The sequence below is a fragment of the Lolium rigidum genome, chromosome 6, assembly GCF_022539505.1.
Source record: "Lolium rigidum isolate FL_2022 chromosome 6, APGP_CSIRO_Lrig_0.1, whole genome shotgun sequence".
In the NCBI taxonomy this organism is placed as follows: Eukaryota; Viridiplantae; Streptophyta; class Magnoliopsida; order Poales; family Poaceae; genus Lolium; species Lolium rigidum.
In genome coordinates this window covers 16,956,473-16,979,715 of record NC_061513.1, presented here as the reverse complement: position 1 = coordinate 16,979,715, position 23,243 = coordinate 16,956,473, and the positions used below count along the sequence as shown (strand labels likewise).

Here is a 23,243-nt window from a genome sequence, read left to right as displayed (position 1 = left end):
TCTCGTCGAGCCTGCGCAGGAAGAGGATCTACCTCGACAAATGAAAGGTCTGCTAAATTGGTACAAGGGTTACATAAAACTTAAAAACGCCGAGAGAATATATTTATGCGGAAGTTAGACCTGAGCATCACTTCAAACATTACTATATAACAATTCATCGGAGTGAATTGTTCCAGCTGTTCAATCTGCGTGAGCTCGACAAATCTATCATCAGCTGCTATGTTCTGTAAGTGATTTATTAATTTCTACCCCATCTCGTTCATTGCCTGCACTATAAATATATATATTGTCCTAACTATCTTGTTGTGTACGCTATTATGCAGAATGAAGAAGCGGGAAATGCGAATAAGGCACACCCATGATGTTGGGTTCATTGACCCACAAATCGTTAATTCATATGTGTTACAACACCACCCCAGAGACGTGGAGGGTGACCTGTGGATGTTTCTTACAAAACAGGAACTCAAAAGTGATATTCTATTTCCTTACCATTTTGGGTGAGTGTTTCTGTCTTGAGCACATTCTCTTTTGTTTACTCCATGCATGGTATGTGGCTAATCGATGAGTTATGCATGACCGTGCATGTATCGTGTCCGCAGGTTCCACTCGGATTCTGCTAGTAATTCAAATTCAGAACTCCACAGTTATCGTCCACGACTCTCTGAATATGGATACGAAGCTTTGGGCCGACATGAGAAAAATGATGCAAAAGTAACTACTTTCATTCGTTTGCGCTCTATATCGATCGGCCTATTACATTCATCATTTCCTAATATCAAGTAACTAATTAATAACTCTCTTGTTCATTTAATTTTCCTTGCCTCGTAGGGTTTGGAGACGGTTCGTAGATCAAAAGGTCGGTGAATTCAAAAAAGAGCTACATTTTAAAATGGCAAAGGCTGCGACGACCGGGGACATTCAGCCACCGGGGACCAATCTATGTGGATACTATGTTTGTGAGAGGATCCGGAGATACACCACTGAGCGGCAGCCGTCTGAGAACAACACCATGAGGAATAACCTCCGGGCGACGCTTACTCCAGAAGCTCGCTTCCGACCACTTCAAGAGGAACTAGCTGGATGGTTGGCGAACCAAGTCATCGATCCTAGAAGAGAACACTATGTAGAGGACGTAGAACTTTATATGCACTAAATATGTATGGAAACTTGTTCAAAATTGTATATGGTCATCCGATATTGAATATATATTGTATATTCCTCTTGAATTCTTTTTGGTTCTAATTTCAAATTTGTTTGAAATTGTACATTCACATGCATGTATACCGTAGAATATGTGAAACTCCTTCAAAATTAAAATAAAACACAAAAGAAATAAAACAATACAACTTAAAAAGTAACCAGGGGTTAGGGGAACCAGGTTAGAAGGGGGCTAAAACCCTAAACTCGCGGCGGCCTTTAGTCGCGGTTGGTGAGCAGAACCGCGACTAAAGGTCCTCCGCCCGGCGCCGCCTCGCCGCCCACGTGGACGGGCCTTTAGTCGCGGTTCGTAAGGAACCGCGACTAAAGGGGGGGGCCTTTAGTCGCGAATAATAGGTCGCGGTTGCGCAACCGCGACTAATGGCAGTTGCGCACCGCGACCGAAGGCCATTTTTCCACCAGTGGTACTACATTACGCACAATCGCCGTTACGGCGTTCGATGGGGGCTTTGCCATCGTACACCCAGTCCTGCACGTAAAAATGCTGGTAGTCTCTGACGACTGTGATTCCCAAGAACTCGCCAATGCCGGGGCTGCTCACGTCGACGGTGATCTTATCAGGATACCAGGCGGACCCCGCAGTCCTGGCTGCGTCAATTGAGAGGGTGAGGCGGCAAGGGTCCATGCACTCCTTGTCGGTGACGGTGATGGTGACATCGTTGCCCTGATCGAACGTTTTACCTTTGCCAGGATACGAATGTGTCCAGCCAGCGCCGTTCTTGTCGTAGGCGCCGAATGTCACGGTCCCGTCCGTGCCCGCTCCCCATTTGCGTGGCGTGTGCACATAGAACCTGAAATTGCACAGCTCACCGTTGCCGGTGCCGGCGACGGCGGCAACAACCATGATGAGGATGCACAGCTTCACGCGGATGCTGGTAGCCATGCTCCCTCGTCCTCCGATCGATGGAGCTGCGTCGAGTAAATATGGTGGGCTAGCTAGTGGCGGGCAATGAATATACCATACCATGTTGAGCTATCAAGGTGCACTTATATAGAGAGACGCGCGCCAGGCGCTGCCGTATCGGTGCAAGCTAGGGTTTGCGTTCCTCCTATGTACGGTTGACATTTCTATATATAGTGTACCACGTGATCACATGCGCATCCAGATCGTCCGGGATCTCACGTTGGCTACAAGTTTCATACACCGACGCTACAAGCTTCTACGTACTGTATATGGTTGACTCTCTATTAGCTACCACACACGTGGTCACAATAGCATCTCCACGCCAGTTAAATAAGATGGTCAAGCTCTGCCGTTGAGCATGTAATTAATCATCTTCTTGGATTTATATCAGGAAACTCCTTGAAAATTGTACGTATTGTGGTTGTTAGTTGTCTACTTAATAGTTTAAGTTAATCGCGAAATTGTACTGGATGTTTTCTTTGAAGTGAATCAAGAAAACTATCCAGATCATCCGCGGGATCTCATGTGGGCTGCAAGTTTCATATGCCGACGCTTCATAGTGCGTGGCCAGGCCACCGTGTCCGGTAAGAGATCCTCATGTGTACGGTGGACTCTCTATTGTCTATTCTACCATGTGGTTACAAAGAATCTCAACGTCAGAGTAGTCTAGGAAGCTTCGGTGCACCGTGCCCGTGGTGGCACTTGTTTTAATAATTGTTTGAAAAGGTACTAATTAAGCATCTAAATTTGACCGTATGATTTAAATAGTGCAAAGATTTGTGGACGCCAATTTTTGGCTCATAGACGTGCATAGTTAATATGGACTAGATTTAAATGTGCGCCTTGGCGCACGATCCCGTGAAATTCGCAACGATTTACGCATTTTATACAATGGCGATAAAATAAATTGGGAAATGGTAATAGGTTTCTTTGATTTTACAAAACAAAGTCTATAAGATTAAATTAGGATAATGCACACAGAATAGCAAACCTTTATATACAATAAGGGAAATAGAAAAATATTATTATAGTAACTAACACTCGATGTGTCTGTCAGGAGTACGAAAGCAACATCAAAAACAACATCTACATAAGCTGCTTATGGGCGTTGTCGTGGCATGTTTTTTAGAGGCCACAACACAGAGAAAACGTAGATTTAATAGGTACTTGCACCACCAAAACTTAACACCGCTGCAAATGAAAAGATAATCAACCAACAGATAAATGTGAGCCAAATATAAGAAACGGTAAGAGAAGAAGATTATCTCACATTTGATCAACAGAGTATTGTAATCTTAGAAGCAATTTGACAATAAAGAGAAGATAATAAATTACCGTTCAACTTGTATACCGAGATTGCCTTAAAACCGTCAATAGCTATTGGGATGCCTTAAAACCATCAATAGCCATTGGGCTAACACGAAATGAATTTATCCAATTGAAGGAAACAATGCATTCACACTAAGAACAGTTTGGGAAACCAACAGGCAAGCACACATTCTAAGTCAAAGGACATAGTATAAAACAGGAGGTCTTCCATTTATATGATCAGCAACATGCAAAGCACTTCCATCAGCTTCGCTAATTGGTTCAAAATTACCATAACCTGCAAAATTTATGTGGAATGAAGTAAAGAAATTATTCAACAACTTATGTCTTTCAAAATACAAACGTACAGCTAGAGTTTTTTGTATTATAAAAATGAATACAGCTGCCTAAGACATAACCAATTCTTCGTCTTTTAAATCAAATGCACATACATGTAAAAGAATTTAATTTTCCATGCTACAATACTTCAAATGTCCATGCGGTTGGATTTTGGTGTGGTTCCAAGAACTAAAGAATCATGGTGTGATCAAACCATCTTCCATCAAGAATTTAATCATACAAAAAGAATCCATGGAGAATCTCTCCAAACTGAGAGAAGATCCACAATTGAACACACAAGCAGGAGCAAATGATAAAAGGAGAAATGCAAGCAACATATATATCGAATTGTACTGCTGACTTATTATGTTTGAAGTTAATAATTATCCTAGCAATTTGATATAGGAAAAGAAGAGATGCAAGCTACTGATACTGAGGAATCAGGAAAGCATGCAAATTACGACAAATTAGAGTAACATCATCTGTTCTAGAAAATGCACAATAAATCAAAGAAAATCATCTTAACAGAAGGTCTAAATTAAGATATCCCAAGCTTGAATATGTTGTTCTTGGTTAATGCATGCACTAAATACAATACCTTACATGGTAAGCAATCAAAGAACCGCAGATGCATCAAGGGAAAACATCAGAAATATATGGAAAAACAAAGCAAAGAAAAGGGGCATCCAGTACCTTTGTTTTCTCAAATAGCCACTGGGCATTGAACTCGTCCCTCTGACCTTGGTCGCATTTCACCGAATAAAGAAGTTGCTGAGAAATTTTGCTGCGAGGGAAATTTCCTTAAACATCTGTAATAAATAATTTATTTTTTCAAGAATAAACTTCTCGTAATTATTTCATAAAAATTGAATGCACAAAGATAAAATTTTAGAACAAACTCATCTTTGTTTCTACCGTCAGTAATCTCACCCTTGAATATTGAAGGGGTACATCTCTTCTAGATGTACTCAAGGATTCTTGACATGTATAACGCAATTTTGACATGCTCAATCATCTTGGGAAAAATAATTCCTTGCACGTTTTTTTTTTTGAGAAAGTTACGGCGCCATTTCAATTATCAAAGGATACACGTACATGACGCTGGAACTCACACGAAGCAACCAGACACAACACGTGTCCCAGCACAACGACGTAAAACACCCCGCAAGATAAGAAAATTACACACCCGTCCCTGGGATATTTTGAGTCGAACTCGCCGTCGCCCGTGTCCAACCTCCTGCGTCGCCGGAGCGCTCGCCGGAGAAAAAAATGGGGCACCTTCTGACCATGAACCCGCAGGTCCCCATCGCGACGAAGACGCTTTGTGGGCCGATGATGTAGCCCGCCGCACTGCAACAGAGCCCTTCTCCTTGTGGCTCGTCGGCCGGGGAAATCCCCAGAACACCACGGGTCCCGATTCCGTCGCCTCCGCTCGAGATCCTCGGGGAGAACACGACGGAGTCGCTCACCTCTAAACCACCACCCTGCACTGGAACAAATATTGTACCGGAAGCGCCCGAGCCGCCGCTCGAGAAAGAAGCAAGCAGCACAGGCCGGGCTCCTGTACAAGAATTCCCTTGATCTCCCGGCGACGCCAGAGCACACGCCGCCGCAGCGGAGACGAGATCGAGGAAACCAAATCTTCTGACTGGGCCGCCGCCACCGCCTCGTCGACCCAGTCCAAGAAGACGAATCTCGTCGCTGACACCGACAGACGAGAAGACCTAACCTCACCGCCCACGCGAGACGGCAGGAATCTACGCCATCCAGTTCCTCGGCGCCGCCCCGAAGGACACCACCGAAGTGAGAACGGAGCTGGGGCAGAACCTCCCGACGCGGCGTCGCACCCACCAGATCGACGCCTCCAGAAAACCTATCCCTAGCATTATGTACACGCCCGACGCGGACCACCGGGGTTCCCCATCCCTCCCGCCGCCGGAGCGGCCGACAGAGAGGTGGAGAACCCCCGGGTTTGCCGGCGGCCTCTGCTGGAAAACGGTGGAGCTCCCTCTTCGCCTCTCTCAACTGTAGAAAGAGATAAGGTGGAGGAAGAAACTGGTGGAATTTGGTCCAGGAAGAAATGTTGGAGAATTCCTTGCACGTTTAAGCATGTTTACCTAGCACATATCACTGGATACTTCCTCGCTAACATATATACAACAGATTCCCTTCTTTCCTAGTTGTCCTGATCAAAATCTGAGTCTACAATATTGTTCATGATCTAAACTGTGTCACTGCTCATATACACTATGTCACTACCACAATTTATTCATCTCCTCTGACAATAAAGTTTCAAATTTTATTTAGTTCATCACCTTTCTTTTAAAGTCTCACATAAACATGACAATACCTATGGCCATAATATGGTGACTGTAAAACTAAAATTGTTTGTTCATATGCCCAAAATATGAGAAGAGCAGGAAAGAACCCGACCATGGAGGCCAGAATGGGAGCAGGAAAAATCATCCAGGAATGTGGTGTTTCAGATTGCTATAGGCTAATATAGTGATGCCAAAAAACAGTCCCCAAAAACCAAAGCTGCAAGCAAGAAGCAACAATTTCAGGAAAACACCATCAACAGCCACGAAATTACAAACCAAGCACACCCCAAACAATTAACACTCATATTTAATAGATTTCAGTTCAAACCAATGACCTGGCAAATCCTCAACAGCACTTACCTTGGCCAAGCAGATGCTCCAGCCGGTACATGTGGAATAAAAATTCTCAGAGCTTGGTCGAATATGACAGATTAATTACATTTGTAGAGATAATAGAAACTTTATCATCTTTCTCCATACCAGACTCGTCAAACACGTCAACTGAGAGATGAGCTCAATAAACGTGGGTGGCCAACCTAAAACGAAAGCAGTATTCAACATAAGTCAATGAAATAAACACAAACAATACATGAAACTGATCCGTTTAGGTATTAGAACTTTGGGTATACTCTGATTTTTCAAGTTGTACAATCTGAACAATAGAAAAGCATGAAAGGAAAGCCTGCAAAGTAGCATTCATGAAGCATGCATTTTCTGTATTTTTCAAACTGGGAGGAAGCAATGGCTTATTATGATAGCTTTGTCAAGGAAGATCATGCCAGACTCGTCGAGCTGCAATAATGCCTGATCCAAGGAAAGAACCTTATTGACAGCCTGCATTCGTATGATATTTAATCACTGGCGCTATAAGAGTATCTCCCAGTAGGACGTTTTAGAAGGGGAGTGCTTGTTGATCCAATGAAAGAACCCTATTGACAGCCTGCTTTTTTACACAACAGAACTACTTATTAGAACAACAAATATATAAGAAGGCCAAACAAAGAAATCAAATCTGGAAAAATACAGGACTATTTTGTAAAATTGCATGTCCAGAACATCCTGAATAAAATTATAGATTGTAGCATGCCAAAGCAATATTTTTTTTAACATGGGAGCCTATTTATTCGCTCGAACTGAATGGGGCTTTGCATTTTGAGCTATTAATCTCAATCATGAAACGCCCTGCCCTTCATCTTGAAGATGTGGTTCATATCCAGAGATGCGATCAGACACACCATATGTTGTCCATTAGCCTGCATTTTAATAGTTTATAAAAACAGATGCACAATTTGTAAAGTAAAAGAAAACTAAAGCACGCTCCAAACCATAATAATAAAGGGATCCCAACTCTCAAATATGTTGTAGCTTACAATGGATTTTAGTGTAGCCAGATAAAATTATTTTGGCCTCCCTGCCAAATTGCACATTGAGCATAAGAATCTGATCCATGGATCTGAATACTAAATTATAAAGTGAATAACACCACAAATTTTAGCACATAGTTGGTCAATACGCCACTACGACAAATAGCCTTATCAAACGTCCTTTATCCGAAGTATATTCCAACACATACACCCTTAATTTTGCTTGATATCATATACTCATATAGCAAAGCACATGTAATATCCCAGGTATTGGGGTTACAAATATAGAGGAAACATATGTGTGCATTGCATTCATGCATAGAAAATCCGGGGAATTTTCGCGCTTTAAAGTAAAACGAGCCACAAGAATCGAAGTTTCACTTGATCTTGGTGGAATTGAAGTAGCTCATCAAGTCAAGCGCTATAAACCTCAATGTGACTTTGCTAAAACTTTGTTTTGGGTAGAGATAAATTGATCTAAGGGGTTATATCAAATGGAATTAAAATCAACACAAGAACTTATTAATCAAGGATCAACTACTTGATCTTATTAAAGATCACAACATGATATTCCTTGCCATAACATATGAACATCCATTTAATTGGAAATCAAGTAACAATAATTAGAGAAACTATTCTTCACTCATCTTCTCCATGTCTTAAACTAATTTATGCTCCTATCATAAACCCTATGATATCCATTCTACTTTAATCTTGGAAACAAGACAAGGAGATCCAACTAAGGAATATAATTCTTCTCTATTCCAAATTATTATGAATCAAACCTAGAGAGGTGAGAGTTCTATTATGATTATTAGAGAAGCAATGACAAACCTTGGAGATAAATATCCATATGATCACAACATCATTTTCAAGAGGAACCCTAGAGTATTTTTCAAGTCATTCCCAAATGAGAGAGAGACCACTCATACCAATCTTAGCTTTACCTATTTAAGAATAAGTGACAACCATTGAACTAAAGTATTAGATTGTATATCATTTCATCTTGGAGGGGTGAGATAACCAAATATCCAATTGGATAAGATAATATCCATGAGTTGATGAAATAGGGAGGAGACTAATCCAACTAAGTTAACCAAGTGGAATCTTAGCCTAGGTACCTAAGTAAATATTAGGAGTACACCATAAACCCTAGAATAAACCATTCCTATATGAGAGAACTCAAGCTATGGAGTTACACTCAAGTTAGTGAGGCAAAACTTGGATTTGAGGGAAAGAACTATCCATATACCAGATGATTATATCATCATTCCCTGGAAAGAACCCTAAGTAATATCTCAGGCATTCTCCTGGGATATAAACTAATGAGGCAACCATAGTAGTCCCATTCAAGAAGGTAAATCAGAAGTACTATACCTTAGTTGATCAAGATAATGCTTGATCATAGAAGTGAGAAACCCTTTTAATGAGTGATACCTCAGGAAGACAAACCTTGATCATTATAAATTGAGTGATGATCATAAACCCTAAGAACTTGAGGTAGAGAGATTAAGAACAAGTTGATTATGCCTAATCCATGATCATGCTCTTGAGGTATGTGAGGATAAGTTAAATCCTAATAGGATAAGTAGATATCATTCACCACATAAAATCATAGGGAGGTAACTAATAAGCAACCCTAGGCTTACATCCCAACCTTAACTTGTGAATCACTTGATGATCATAAGTAGAATCCTATCACATCTATATTCCATTTATTCCTCAATTAAAGAACCTAAGAAAGCCTTAGAGTCAAACTCTATACCTTATATGGTGAGAAACCATTCATCCATATAACCAAAGTTAACTATAAAAAGAACCATAACCACTTTAGTTACTTTAATGATAAATTGGGGATAATAATAGAAGTTAATTTGAAGAAGATAAAACTAGTTCTCAATATCTTAGTAATTATAGGAGAACATAAAATGTTAAGTAATCAACCACCTTATCATGGTTAGGGGAGATTAAACTCTAGCACATGCAATATGGTGTCATCTCATCTCTACAACCTAGAATTAAACCTCAACCCTAGTTTATGTATCACTTGGGTGATTACAATTATAAAACCGGACCATAATTGAGATTCAAACCAAATACCATTAGGTGAATATGATTAGAACCCTACTTGTTCATTAAATCAAATCCTATGCTTCAATTGTTAAACACAAGAGACTCCCAATGATAAACCCTATATTAAAACCATGTGTGATTATCAACCACTTATCCTTATAGTTAGAACCAAACCATAATAAGAATAGTATCTACTCTAGGTATTTCAAGGTGTTAGTGCTAAACCTGAGAAGGGAGTTACAATAGAACTTACAAGACCTTTAATATTAATGAGACATCTTATCAACCCTAACAAAATACTCTTAGAGCCAAGAGAGGGATAAATTGAATTGCCATCATTAAGAACCTTACTTAAAAATTTAACCATATTCAAATGCAAGTGTACAAACAATATGTGTAAACACATAATCAAGATCCACTCATAATTCTACCATGAAAAAGAAGGCAGGTTAGAATTAATCCTATAGGAAAAAGGGAATTGAAGTGAGTGTCTAAAATCATATGTAATTAAAAATTGCAATAAAGCTCACATATGTGAAATGATTATTCAAAAACAATACTGTAATAATGACCCTTGTATTAGTCCTCATGAAAGCCAAATTGTCAAACACCTGCAAAAAGGAAATAAAATCAAATTAGAGTCAAACCAGAAATTATAAAAACAGAAAAAGAAAAACAGAAATAAAAAGAAAAAGAGAGAAAGGAGCCTTACATGGCCATGAAGCAACGCAGCAGCCCAACAACCGCAGCTGAAGCACAGCCCAGCAGTGGCCCACGAGGCAACCCAGTACCACGTCCCAGCCCAGCCCGTGTACCGATTCGGGCGGATAAGAGCAAGGAGGCGTCAACGTCTTCGTCTTCGCCACCGTCGACTCACTGGAGAGCGCCACGACGCCGGCGAGCCACGTCCCGGCCGCCAATATTGACCAGACGACCATCAACGACCGCCGAAGAACCTATAAATACCCCGCCGCATTTCCCTCTGTTCGTGTTCGTCATTTTGCCCCAATTTAGCAAACCCTAGGTCGCCCGGCCATCTTCCTCGCCGCCGGTAGGAACCTCCCCAAGCTCCTCCGTGGCTACCATCTTCACCGCCATCGTCGACTTGTTACTCCTGCGGAAGGAATTGAGTCGCCGCGCTCGGAAGCATCTGATTCGAGCTCACTTTGGCTCACAGATGGTCTGGCCACCGTGACAATTGCTTCGCCGCCAGACGACCTCCGACCTCACCGTCACGTCCAACACCATCACGGTGAGCCTGCGCACCTCCTGAGCTTCGTTTTGCATCGAATCGTCGACCGTAACCTCTTAGCACCGTGTGATCGTCTCCGCCGCCACAGCAAGTTCATCGCAGGCCATGCTCCGGTGGTCATTAGCGGGCGGCGCTGGTACCAAAATGCTCGCGGTGTTGTGCTGATTCGAATAAGGTACTTAGTTAGGCCGCGCGAGCCCGGGAACGGCGGCGCCGTCGCCGACATCCCGCCGGCATTAAGCCTCCAAGCCCCTCATCGATTTTGACTTCGGTCAAACACCACATGGCAGCCAACGTGGCGTAGGCCCACTGATCAGGACTCTGCGGGTAGACTAGTTGGGTGCATATAGTTGTTTTCTGTTTAAATTTAAATCCAGGAAATCTCTAAAACTTTGCAAATTCATATAAAATTCATTATAACTCAGAAAAAGGTAAATAATATATTAAAATTCTTAGAAAAGTAAACTCTATCCAATAAAAATATAAAATGAAATTTTTATTTTTAATAAAAAATTCAATTATTTAATACTTGTTAATTAAGCCTTTTATTTTAATTCTTAATACAATTAAAATTCCATAATTAGGAAAACTTTTCAAAAATAAATAAAAACCAGTAAGTAAATAAAGAAAGCATGAAAACTAATTTTCTTTATTTGTTATCTTATTAAATCCTTAATAGAGAAATTTAAACCCTAATTAATAATTACCTAATTATTAATTCTTGAAAATTAATAAAATACCAAATCCAATATTATTATTTCAAAGTTATTAATAACTTCAACTTTATTAATGAAGTTATTCACTTATGAACTAAATAGTAATTATGCAACCCTAGTTCCATAAGGAAGAAAACTAGGAACTCATCATTTCATGTGTAACCCTAAAACCCTAATGTCATTTAGACCCTAGCTCCATTACTTCATATGATCCTTAATTTGTTTCTAAACCTAAACCCTAGATTAGAACATGTGATCATGATACTTTCCTTTTGATCCATAGAACCATAACTAGCAATTAAATGCTTGCCATGCCACATAAAATGTAGGAGTCAACTATGCCCCATTTAAGTGGATTCCATAATAAAAACTAGACCCCTCAACCCTAATTGATATACTTCTTATTAATTAAGAAGTATGTTTTTCAAAATTTATTCTTTTGAAGAAGATATGAAGTAGCCAACAACCCTGCCTAATAGGATCTATAAACCCTAGCTATCTATCACCAATCAGATATAACCAACTTTGATAGCACCTATATATAACTAGTTGCTTAAGATGCTTAGGCTTAACTCAACCCTACAAGCCCTAGCTATGATGTAGCTATTGATGAGTCCAACAACGTTGAGATCCATCTAATAGTTACTCCAGTAACTACATGAAACCATATTCAACCATAGAACCCCCAACCTAATTATCATACTTGTTCGTTATTAAAGAATATGTTCTTCAAAAGTTATTCTTTTGAAATATATAATAAGTAATCATCAACCTTGCACTATAGGACTTAAAATTGACAACTGATGTTTACTTATTATACAACTACTATTCCTGGGTGTATATAATTGTTACTATGCATTTTACCACCTGCTTATGATTCTAAAACAATACAACCCTGAATAAGAACCTTGTTTGTGAATCACTCTAAAAGTGCAACACACCCTGAACTAATTATACCAACTCACTGAACCTAAAACATCGGGGTTAGGTCACGCTTAGAACGATTGCATCTCATACTTATGCATTATTGCATCCTTGGCAATCTTTTCAACATCGTCCTTACCGGACGATGATGCTATTTCAGAATTTGGAGTTATTGCGTATCGAAGACCTTGACTGCATAATCTTGCAGTCAAGAAAGGCAAGTTCATCGCTTGCTCATGTCATTTGAGTATTTTTACCAAATTACTTGCAAAGTACTATGTTTATCACTATTGCATAAAAAACAAAACCACTATTTTCATAACTATGAATATGACTATGTGGTGGGCAATGGAACCATGGATTGTGTTGATATGGTGGAGGTTCCATTGCAAGGGTTTATATCCATCTAGGATTAAACAACAAATGTCGTCCAGTGATTCTTGTGCCGTAATACCCGTGTTAACCATAAGATCCGGAGTGGGACGGAGTAGTCAAAAGTGTTTCCACCTCTCGTTCATCAACGGATGCGCTTACCGTAGCGGTTGTATCCGGCGGAACAACCGGAGGGTGGGGATCCCATTCTAATTCCCCACGGTAATGCAATGCTTACCGTAGCGAGTTGTGTCTTGCGGAACAACCGGAGGGTGGGGATCCCATTCTAATTCCCCACGGTAATGCGGTCTATGATGGGTTGCAGCTACCGGCGTAGGAGTGTATGGTAGAGCCCAAGCATCGTTGTCGTGGTCGGGGCCCAGCCTTAATTGGCGTAAGTGAACCGGCATGGACCCAGGGTCGGGGCATGCAACAAAGGGTGGGTGTTCGAGGTAGCGGAGGAACATGATTGACTAGGACCTTATACCGGGCCTCACACCAAAGGAAGTGTGGACGGGGAATATGCCCGGTTGGCACCAAGGTTAAGATCTCTTATGGGTAAAGCAACACACCTCTGCAGAGTGTAACGAACTGTGACCAGTCACTCCCTGTTCCGGGTTTTGGAACTGCGAACGCTGCCGGAAAGGAACTCCATGAAGTTCTAGTCAACCGGTGAAGGCTGACGGACATAGCTCTTCAGAATAAAAGCAACCTTTTGAAGAAATGATTACAAAAACTTGCATTGCCTATGACTTTCTGGTCTATGGCTGTAGCTAGTGCATTAAACACCTCTTTCCTATAATGAACTTGTTGAGTACGCTCGTACTCATCCCACTCTTAAATCCCCTGCTTAGGTATGGAGGCATCAAAGAAGGATCTACAGTGCAACTCGAAGGCCGAAGAGTCAACAACTACTTCAAGAGACAGAACCATGTCAGAAGAGTCAGACACCACATCCAACAAGGAGAAAACCTAGTTTAGCAATAGAAAGGGAACTAGCTTCCTTAACCTAGCTCCTACTTAGCTAGAATCTATTCTTAGCCTCTATAGCTAGTTAAATACTCTTCAAATAGAGTTCGTGATAGGCTTAGACTACGAGTCGCATTTTTACCTCATTGTACAGTAGGAGGCTGTGATGATCTTTTGTAACAGAGTCAGAGTTGTAATTCTATAGACATGCCTTGGACCCGCATATGTTTCTGTTGTACCACTCTGAGCGATATAATACTAGTGGAACGGTGTTTCATTGGTGTTATATCAGACTTGCATACTACACCATGCAGTGGTATGCCGGGTCACCACAGCACATGACACATTTTCTTACCAAATGGGTTAAGCACTGATAATCCAAAAATGCAGCTCAAGAAAATAACAGTACATGTATAGAAAACACACAGAAATGGTAAACCACATGAACCAAGGGTTCTTGAATAAAAGAACTGAAGATTTCTTCCGCGATCACACATACACATATGCGTATAATTTCACGATAGCATATAGCAAGGGGGAAAATAATATATGCGAAGACAATGAAAGCGATCCAAATTGGTCACATGCGACCTGCAGTTTATTGCTGAAACTTTTGTCTTTTATGGTCTAGCTGAAATTCACGGGTAAACTTAAGAAACGAGGAGACCGAGAAAATTTCCAGAGATCAATTATTTTGTAGATAGACCAATTTACCACCAAGAGCTCCATACTCGATTAGATTTCGATATCAAACATGCATCAAAAACAAAGGAAGAGTAGTGTAGAACAACTGAAAATGTGATATACTACAAATACATGATAAATGTATTTATGTTGAGCAGTATAAAAAATACCTAAGGCTAGAGGATATCGGGTAATAGGCGCTGGAGGTTGTTGATCTTTACATGAACTGGGATGTCGCCATTGACCAGTGCAATACTGCATCTGTGAGCACCATCTTGGGTCAACGTATTCATAGGCTGGCTGCATTCACGACGGTGGCGAAAATCTTAGACCTCCATCTCTCCAGAACCTCCGCTATGTAGGCTGAATACTACAGAGAATCGACACTAATATGGTGAGCAGTGTATTTTTTTGTATCAGGTCCTTGCAAAGGGAACAAGTTCACTGGTTCCATTCCACCCGTTATTATCCTTAATGAAGGCTGCATCAAAAAATTACTAACCTACATCAAAAAATGAAGAGGGGAGATGATACCTGAGTAACGAAATATAGAGACTTTGCTACAGGATATCATTGGGACCCCATTAATAATGTTGCTTCTCAAGATATAATAGACTGAGCATTTTTCAGCAAGAAAATTCTCTGCATCAACTTCTGAATTTTCATACATGTGAAACTACTAATGAATACATCAAGAAACAACACATGCCCTTCCGCTTCCTCAAAATAAATAACAACCAATATAGGACATTGCAATTTACATATTTAAAGATAAAAATAACATTGGAATGCAGAATGTCCACTCTTCAACTTTAATGATCATTCATATAGGGTACAGTCCATTGCTCGCCATTTTACTCCCTCAGTGGTCTTTTAGAGCAGAGAAATCACAGGGGATCAATATGATGCAACCTACCAAGATTTTTATTTCCAAGCAAATAAAATTACAAAAGCTTAGTAGATTAGCAATATTTGCAGAGTATCCACATATATATGTATATTTATTTTAGATCAACATGCCTCAACCCCATCCCATTTTCATTTAGAAAACGAAATGAAAGTCACAATGTTGCCCTACAGCAGTAATAATACATATGCCATCTTTTTTCCTATACTATACATTCAACTCTGAATAGCCTACCATTCATCATTAAACAGATAAAAAGAATAGAGACATGGGGAAATACAAATACCTGGAGGAGAGTTAAACGCAGCATCTACAGAAGCAAAACCCTGAAAAAAAAATGAAGCCAGAGATGACTTTTAACCCAAATATGTATATATGGTGATCACAAAAAAATCACCACTTAAAAGAAGAGAACATAAGATGACAACGGGAACTAAATGAACATTTCCACCTGTATGACCCAAAAAAATACCGGCTAGCTGGCCAAATTTAAATAAATGAAAGGCGGCAAAAAGGATTATTTTTTGAAAAGGAATATATATAGCAGCATAATTCTCAGTGTTTAGCTACACCCGATCCATCCAAGAGTACCAGTCCATAATATATCTAAATGCACCAAAAGTATCATGCGAATATACAACAAAGAATCTGTAAAATTGGAGTGCACAAATAAAAATAGCAGATATGTAAATAGTAGAACCCCTTTAAATCCTCACAAAGTCAAAAAGAAATGTGTGTACCTGAAGTGATACCATAGCATTCAGTTTTAATTATAGATGACGAACTACATCCCTTGATGGAACACCAATTTTGTATAACCCTTCACTCTATTATTCATGTCTTGTTTTCAATAATAGTGTTGCTCACACCATCAGGAAACCATTCAATATATCTTTGTAAAGAATCTTGTATAAGATGGACAACATCTACTACTCATTGTTTTCAATAGTCTTGCTCACACAATGCAACTGCCACGGCAGCATCCAACAGCTGCTCCTATTTGAGATCCATGCATCCACACGGCCTGTGATTGGGCGGGATGTTCTCCATCCAATGCTAAAAATGAAACAATCATCTATTAGCGGCAGAAATTAGTGTCCATTGTTTAACAAACCATCAAAAGTCAGTCGTGTAATTGACAAAACCCAAATCAGTAAGATGAATAAAACAGATAGCAACATTGAAGAAATCCAGATGTGAGCAAAGGCTATATTCATTTGATTTCAAATGGAATGACAAGCAGCAAAGAAGGTTGATGATTGCTGCAGGTGGAGTAGGGCGCAGTTGCTAGGAGCAAAGATTCAATTGCCAGGCGCAAATGCTTGGAGCGGAGATTCAATTATCAATGATTCCTGGCTTGCATATATGTGGTTTCAAGAATAAATTAAGGGAAAACTCCCATAATATGTCAAGACAAATCTCATTAACCGTGAATCAGGAAATTCAATTGGCAGGAAATAGTACGTAACTAACTGACCAGATCCGAATTCAGCTTACCTTGTGACAGTCAGACAAAAAAGAAGAAATCACTTCAGCAACATGTATCAGGCCGTCACAGGGAGGGTAATGTAGAACCAGTCACACGATGTAATTAAATATTGCTTCTTCTTCCCTTGTGAGAGCCATCTATCTTCCGCAAAGAAGCTAGCAACAATCGCTTCCTACTCCTTCACGTCTCTGCCTACTCCACTCTCTTCTCCTCAAGTAGTACATATAGTAATCTCAGGACATATCTCAAGAAAAAATCTCACAACCTTGAAGAAATAAACTGGAGTGGAAAAAAGACATGAATCACATGGGGTGAAGGAAATGATTCATGGATGGAGCACGAGGAAAGTACCTAGAGTTTCAAGGTTTTTGTCACCAACAACATGGAGATGAGGGAATCCCCAACAGTCAACCCATCTCCTGACGAGCTCCACCTTTTCCCCTTACCAAGCTGTTGAGAGATAGAGGGGGCAGCATCAGACTGTGGAGAGGAGACACATCAGGGGTTAGCAGCAGTAGTCAGGGAGGCAGTGCTCTCGTGTTTTTACCTTGTTCGCGCCGGCGAGGGCGGGTGGTTCGCGCCCGAGCGGGAGCCAGAGCAGCCGCCGGCGAGCGTGGGTGGGTTGTGGCCGAGCGGGAGGTAGGGCAGCCGCCCCGAGCGGCCTGGGTCGATTTCGGCTCCCCCTGGACGATTCCTTCGGCGAGGATGAATCTGACGACGACGTACACTCAGCTGGGCATGGGGCAAGGAGGGGAGCGGGAGGGGACGCGTCGTGGGTGAGGAGAGGCGGCGGCTGGAACGGGGGTCGTGAGGGGAGAGGAGGAGGACGGAGCTGGATAGGGTTTGGCCCGGGGAAGATGGTTTTGTCTCACCTTGCCTGTCTGCTTCCAATCACATGGCGCTAGGGAGTGCCTCCATTCATACTCACGAAACAAGTTTGACCCGCAGCAGCTGATAGGCGGGCCTGACTGATGGTGGGGCCCACAGTCATACTGCAACGGGTAACAAATGACCGTTGCATGGCTTGATCTAGTGGGACAGCCAACGGCAGAGCATCCCACGCGCGCGCACCCAACCAGCAGGCTCGCTCTCAGCTGCAATAAACTGACGAGATTGCCTAGATGTGAAGATCCAACCGTTCACATGCTCAGATCCCTGTGAATCCCCCATGGGGGCATCAATTATACCTTTAGATTCTCGAATACATGTGTACGATAACAATCAATATATACTTCTAAGAGGGGCCTGCATATAGGGTGTCAAGTGAGATACCACCTAAATTCCACTTGTAGTGCATTTGCGTTTTGTAGTATAAATTTTAACACTAGTATTTAAATTAAAAAAGACAAAATACACTAGTATATAAGTGAAATCCCACCGGGATCTCACCTTGACACCCTACCTGCATATTAAATGTTAATTAGTAGAGTACAGTCTCCATACCATTGTTTACTATTCTTCTCCCTTCCCACACCGAACCAATAGATGTCCGCATAATATTTTGTAAAGAATCTCAGCGCCAATTAGCCATCTCCACAAAGTTAATGATGCCAGTTAATTGAAGATGATCAAGCTCAGTCGTGGAGCATGTAATTAATAAGATTAAATATAATCTCACAGAATTGATATCACAAAACTTCTTGGAAATGCTATTGTGCACTAGTATAGAAAGTGCATTCACACACGGCTGAAATAGCACATCAAATGCGATAAACTTTACCGGTGAGGTGTGCGATGTTTGTCTACTACACATATAGTTTAATAAATCATATACGATGGGGTTGATTATCGCAAACATTGTTTTTTGTACCTAATTGTTTGATAAAAGGATGCCCTTCGAACACAACTTTTCAACATGGACCGTTTCTATTTTGTATGGTCGTGAACGACCTTTTTTTCTTTCCTCGTATGCTGATTGTGTATACATTGCAAATGTTTTATACAGAACCGACTAGTTCTATATGGAAACCATGATAGTAGCAGTTGTATGCCCAGCTAAACACTCATGCAAATACAGTACCACATCTCAGCTATATTACACATCTGATACCTCATATGTATACATACATTTCAGCGACAAATATACGAATGAAGAGAAAGATTCATAAAAGAGGAAAAGAAGAAAATCTGTACCATCTCTTGGTTAGGTCTTTCTCTCCGTGAGGAAAGGTAGGTGTAAATTTATTTCTAGTCATCGTCTTCATGAGGATATTAAATTATATCCAGTATTGCTGCTCCGACTTATTATGTCAGGTTAGGCCAGCCCGACCAGTCCACCTGGGTTAGGCTGGTCCGACTTATTATGTCGTTGGGCGGGGCCCAAGGTTTCTGCTTGTTGGGTTAGCATAGCCTGAGAGGTCACTTTCGGGATTCTCCATCTTGATGCCGTAATATTTTTGAAAAAAAACATAATATTTATGAATTAAAAAACCTATAATAATAATATTTTGAAAAATGACGCATCGATAGCAGCAGCATGATACATAATAGTACTTCGCATGAGTGTATATCACAATTGTTTTCTGGATATCACAATTTTGTAATTTATTTTTCTAAATAATGAAGACACATGATGTATATATGCACAACATATAGCATGTATTTGCAAAAAAACATATAACACGAGAAACTCGATACGATGGAAATTGATAGCATGTACGTACACAAGTTCCAAACATATAAAAGCTTCCACTCCTTCACATCAGGAAACTTGATTGCCGAGAATAGCATGTCTAAACTTTTTCATTTTAACTACTAGTTCGTTAAGCTGTGTATGTACTATGTAGGCATATTCTTGTAGATAGGTAAACAATCTATGTATGTACGCAAGAGAAGATTACTTGTAAGTGCTATCGAATCGATGGCAGAAATTAATTTCACAGCGAAAGAGGAATTTACACTAGTGGAGAAGAGGCCTTTGGTCCCAAGCAAATGACCCACTGCTGAACCAAACCGGGTCCAATGCCCCCATTGGACCCGGTTCGTTTCTGCCCAGGACGACCCCACCCGCTGGCGCCTGTCCCAGAAGCGGCTTTGGACCCGGTTTGTCATACAAACCGGGTCCAAAGGGTCCACCCGCAGGGCGCGCCAGGCCGTGTCAGCCTAGGGAACCCTTTAGTCCCGGCTTGTATGACAAACCGGGTCCAAAGGCCCCCTCTCGGCTATATAACCTTGCCCCTGCCCAAGTGTGAGCCACACTTAGCCATTTTTTCACTATCTTCACAAGATGGTGTATTGCTCTCCTCTCTTCTTCACATGCACAAGAGGTGTTTGATGAAATGCTTAAGAGGATTTGCCACTTGAGTTTACACAAATCAAGCCACACTTAACTTGCTTTTTTCTTCTTCATCGAGGTTAACAACTTTATCCTTTTCATCTGCAATTGATAAAATGCATGTGTATATATACATCGTGATGTTCTGTAATGGTTTTGATCAGCTTAATTATATCATGCAGATGAATCGGCAATGGATGTACATTGACCGACGGTTTGACGAGTTCACCGCGGGCCTGGATAATTTTATGGCCGTGGCGGAGGCAAACAAACATGGTGGCTTCATGTATTGTCCATGTGTGGACTGCAAGAATACCGTAAATTACGCTCGCTCGAGTCTCATTCACAGCCACCTTCTCGCGATCCGGTTTCATGCCCGAGCTACTATTGTTGGACCAAGCACGGAGAAAGAGGGGTTATGATGGAAGACAATGACGAAGAGGAAGAGGATGATGACGGTTATCCCAATTTCCCCGAATACGATGATACCGCTGAAGGCAATGAAGACAATGAAGTAGAAGATCAAGAGGCACCGGATGAGCCTCGCCGATGATGATCTTGGCCGGGCCATTGCCGATGCAAGGAGAGAATGTGAAACTGAAAAGGAAAGGTTGGCCTTCGACAAGATGATAGAAGATCACAACAAATTGTTATACCCAACTTGCGAAGATGGCCATAAAAAGCTAGGCAAAGACACCGGAATTGTTGCAATGGAAGGTAGAGAACGGTGTCACCGACTCAGGATTTGGAAAGTTGTCGACAATAATTAAGAGGAAGCTTCCAAGGGGTAACGAATTGCCCGCCAAGTACGTACGAAGCGAAGAAGATTGTCTCGCCCTCTAGGATTAGATGTGCAAAAGATACATGCATGCATTAATGACCGCATCCTCTACCGCGATGAGTACGAGAATTTGGATGCATGTCCGGTGTGCACCGCATTGCGGTATAAGATCGACGAGATGACCCTGGTGATGTTGAGGGCGAGCGCCCCAGAAGAGGGTTCCCGCCAAGGTTATGTGGTATGCTCCTATAATACCACGGCTGAAACGCTTGTTCAGGAATAAAGAGCATGCTAGGTTGTTGCGATGGCACAAAGAAGACCGTAAGAAAGACGTGATGTTGAGGCACCTCGCTGATGGATCCCAATGGAGAAAAATCGATAGAGAGTTCCCAAACTTTGCACAGATGCAAGGAACTTAAGGTTTGGTCTCAGTACGGATGGCATGAATCCTTTTGGAGAGCAGAGCTGCAGCCATAGCACCCGGCCCGTGACTCTTTGTATATATAACCTTCCTCCTTGGTTGTGCATGAAGCGGAAGTTCATTATGATGCCGTTGCTCATACAAGGCCCGAAGCAACCCGGGAACGACATTGATGTGTACCGAAGCCATTAGTCGAAGAACTTCTACAGCCGTGGTCCCTAGCAGGTGTACGTGTGTGGGACGAGCACAAGCAGGAGGAATTTGACCTAAGAGCGATGCTTTTCGTAACCATCAATGACCGGCCTGCTCTTGGTAACATTTCGGACAGCTCAAACAAGGGATACAATGCATGCACACACTCGTTTACATGAGCTCGAAGGTGATTATTTGGAAAAAGGTCGAAGGTCGTGTACCAGGGGCATCGTCGATTTCTTAGGATTACCCATCCCGTAAGAAAGAAAGGCAAGCATTACAACGGTGAGGCTGATCACCGGAGGAAGCCTCCCCATCGTGATGGTGTTGATATATTTGGTATGGTCAAGGATCTAGATGTAATATTTGGAAAGGGTCCCGGCGGACGGTCCGTTCCGAATGACGATGCCGGACACGCGCCCATGTGGAAGAAGAAATCTATATTTTGGGATCTACCCTATTGGGAAGTCTTAGAGGTCCGCTCTTCAATCGATGTGATGCACGTGACGAAGAATCTTTGCGTGAACCTCGCTAGGCTTTCCGGGTGTGTACGGGAAGACAAAAGATACACCGTAGCTACAGGAGGACCAGGCAACGTTGGAAAGACCCCAAAAATCTGCATGAGAGAGTTAAAGGACGTCATTTATCCAGCTACGCTCTTACAAAAGCAAGAGAAGGAAATATTTTTTGAATGTCTTAGCAGTATCAAGGTCCCGTCCGGCTTCTCCTCCAATATAAAGGGAATAATAAATATGGAGAAGAAAACATTCCGTAACCCGAAGTCTCATGACCGTCACGTGATAATGACACAGCTTGCTTCCGATTGCATTGAGGGGGCTTCTACCGGAAAATGTTCGACCGCCCATTGTGAAGCTATGTGCATTCCTCAATGCAATTTCTCGAAGGTAATAAACCCGGAAATTCTACCGAGGTTGCGTAATGATGTGGTCCAATGTCTCGTTAGTTTTGAGCTGGTGTTCCCACCATCCTTCTTCAATATTATGACACATCTCCTCGTTCACCTGGTCGATGAGATTTCCATTCTCGGTCCTGTGTTTCTACACAATATGTTCCCCTTCGAGAGGTTCATGGGAGTCTTGAAGAAATATGTGATGGGGTTCGTAGCATAGAAAACAAAAATTTTCCTACCGCAAGACGAATAAATCCAAGATCTAATCTATGGAACACCCAAGATCTAATCTACAAGATCGAAGCAACGAGATTGATATTGGACTAACCCTTGAAGATTTCCAAAGCCTACGAGATCAGATCTCGTTGTTGGTGTAGACGATCATCCCCGGTGCTGCAATCCGGCGAAGACTTCCGTACTCGGTCGCGCGTACGGTGTCGATGAAGCCCTTCCTCTCCCCGTTCCAGCGGGCAGCGGAGGTGTGGTAGATCTCCTCCAAATTCCAGCAGCACGACGGCGTGGTGGTGGTGGAGGAAGAAAAGCTGCAGGGCTTCGCCAAGCCGGAACAGCGTATGGTGGAGGAGAGAGGCGGCCAGAGGAGGGGGCTGATCAAGGGGATGGTGGCCGGCCACCCCCTCCCCTCTTTATATAGGGGGGAGGTCAGTTGGGGTGGCCCCCTTGCCCATCTAGGGCTAGGGCCGGCGGCCAAGTGGGGGGGAAGAGGATTTCTTCCCCCCAAGTTGATCCCCCTAGGGTTTTGGGGAAACCCTAGGGGTTTGGCCGGCTGGGCCTTGGGGGGCATGTGCCCCTGGCCCATTAGGCTAG

At 42.0% G+C, this 23,243-nt stretch overlaps 1 long non-coding RNA gene across 1 annotated transcript; it reads right to left on the bottom strand.

Moving 5' to 3' along the window:
• Positions 1–15,477: 15,477 nt before the first annotated feature.
• On the bottom strand, positions 15,478–16,873 carry LOC124659404. Its single transcript, XR_006989563.1, has 3 exons — positions 16,849–16,873; positions 16,092–16,407; positions 15,478–15,677 (listed from the first exon to the last, which is right to left on the bottom strand). It is a non-coding gene; the product is annotated as an uncharacterized LOC124659404 (long non-coding RNA).
• Positions 16,874–23,243: the final 6,370 nt, after the last annotated feature.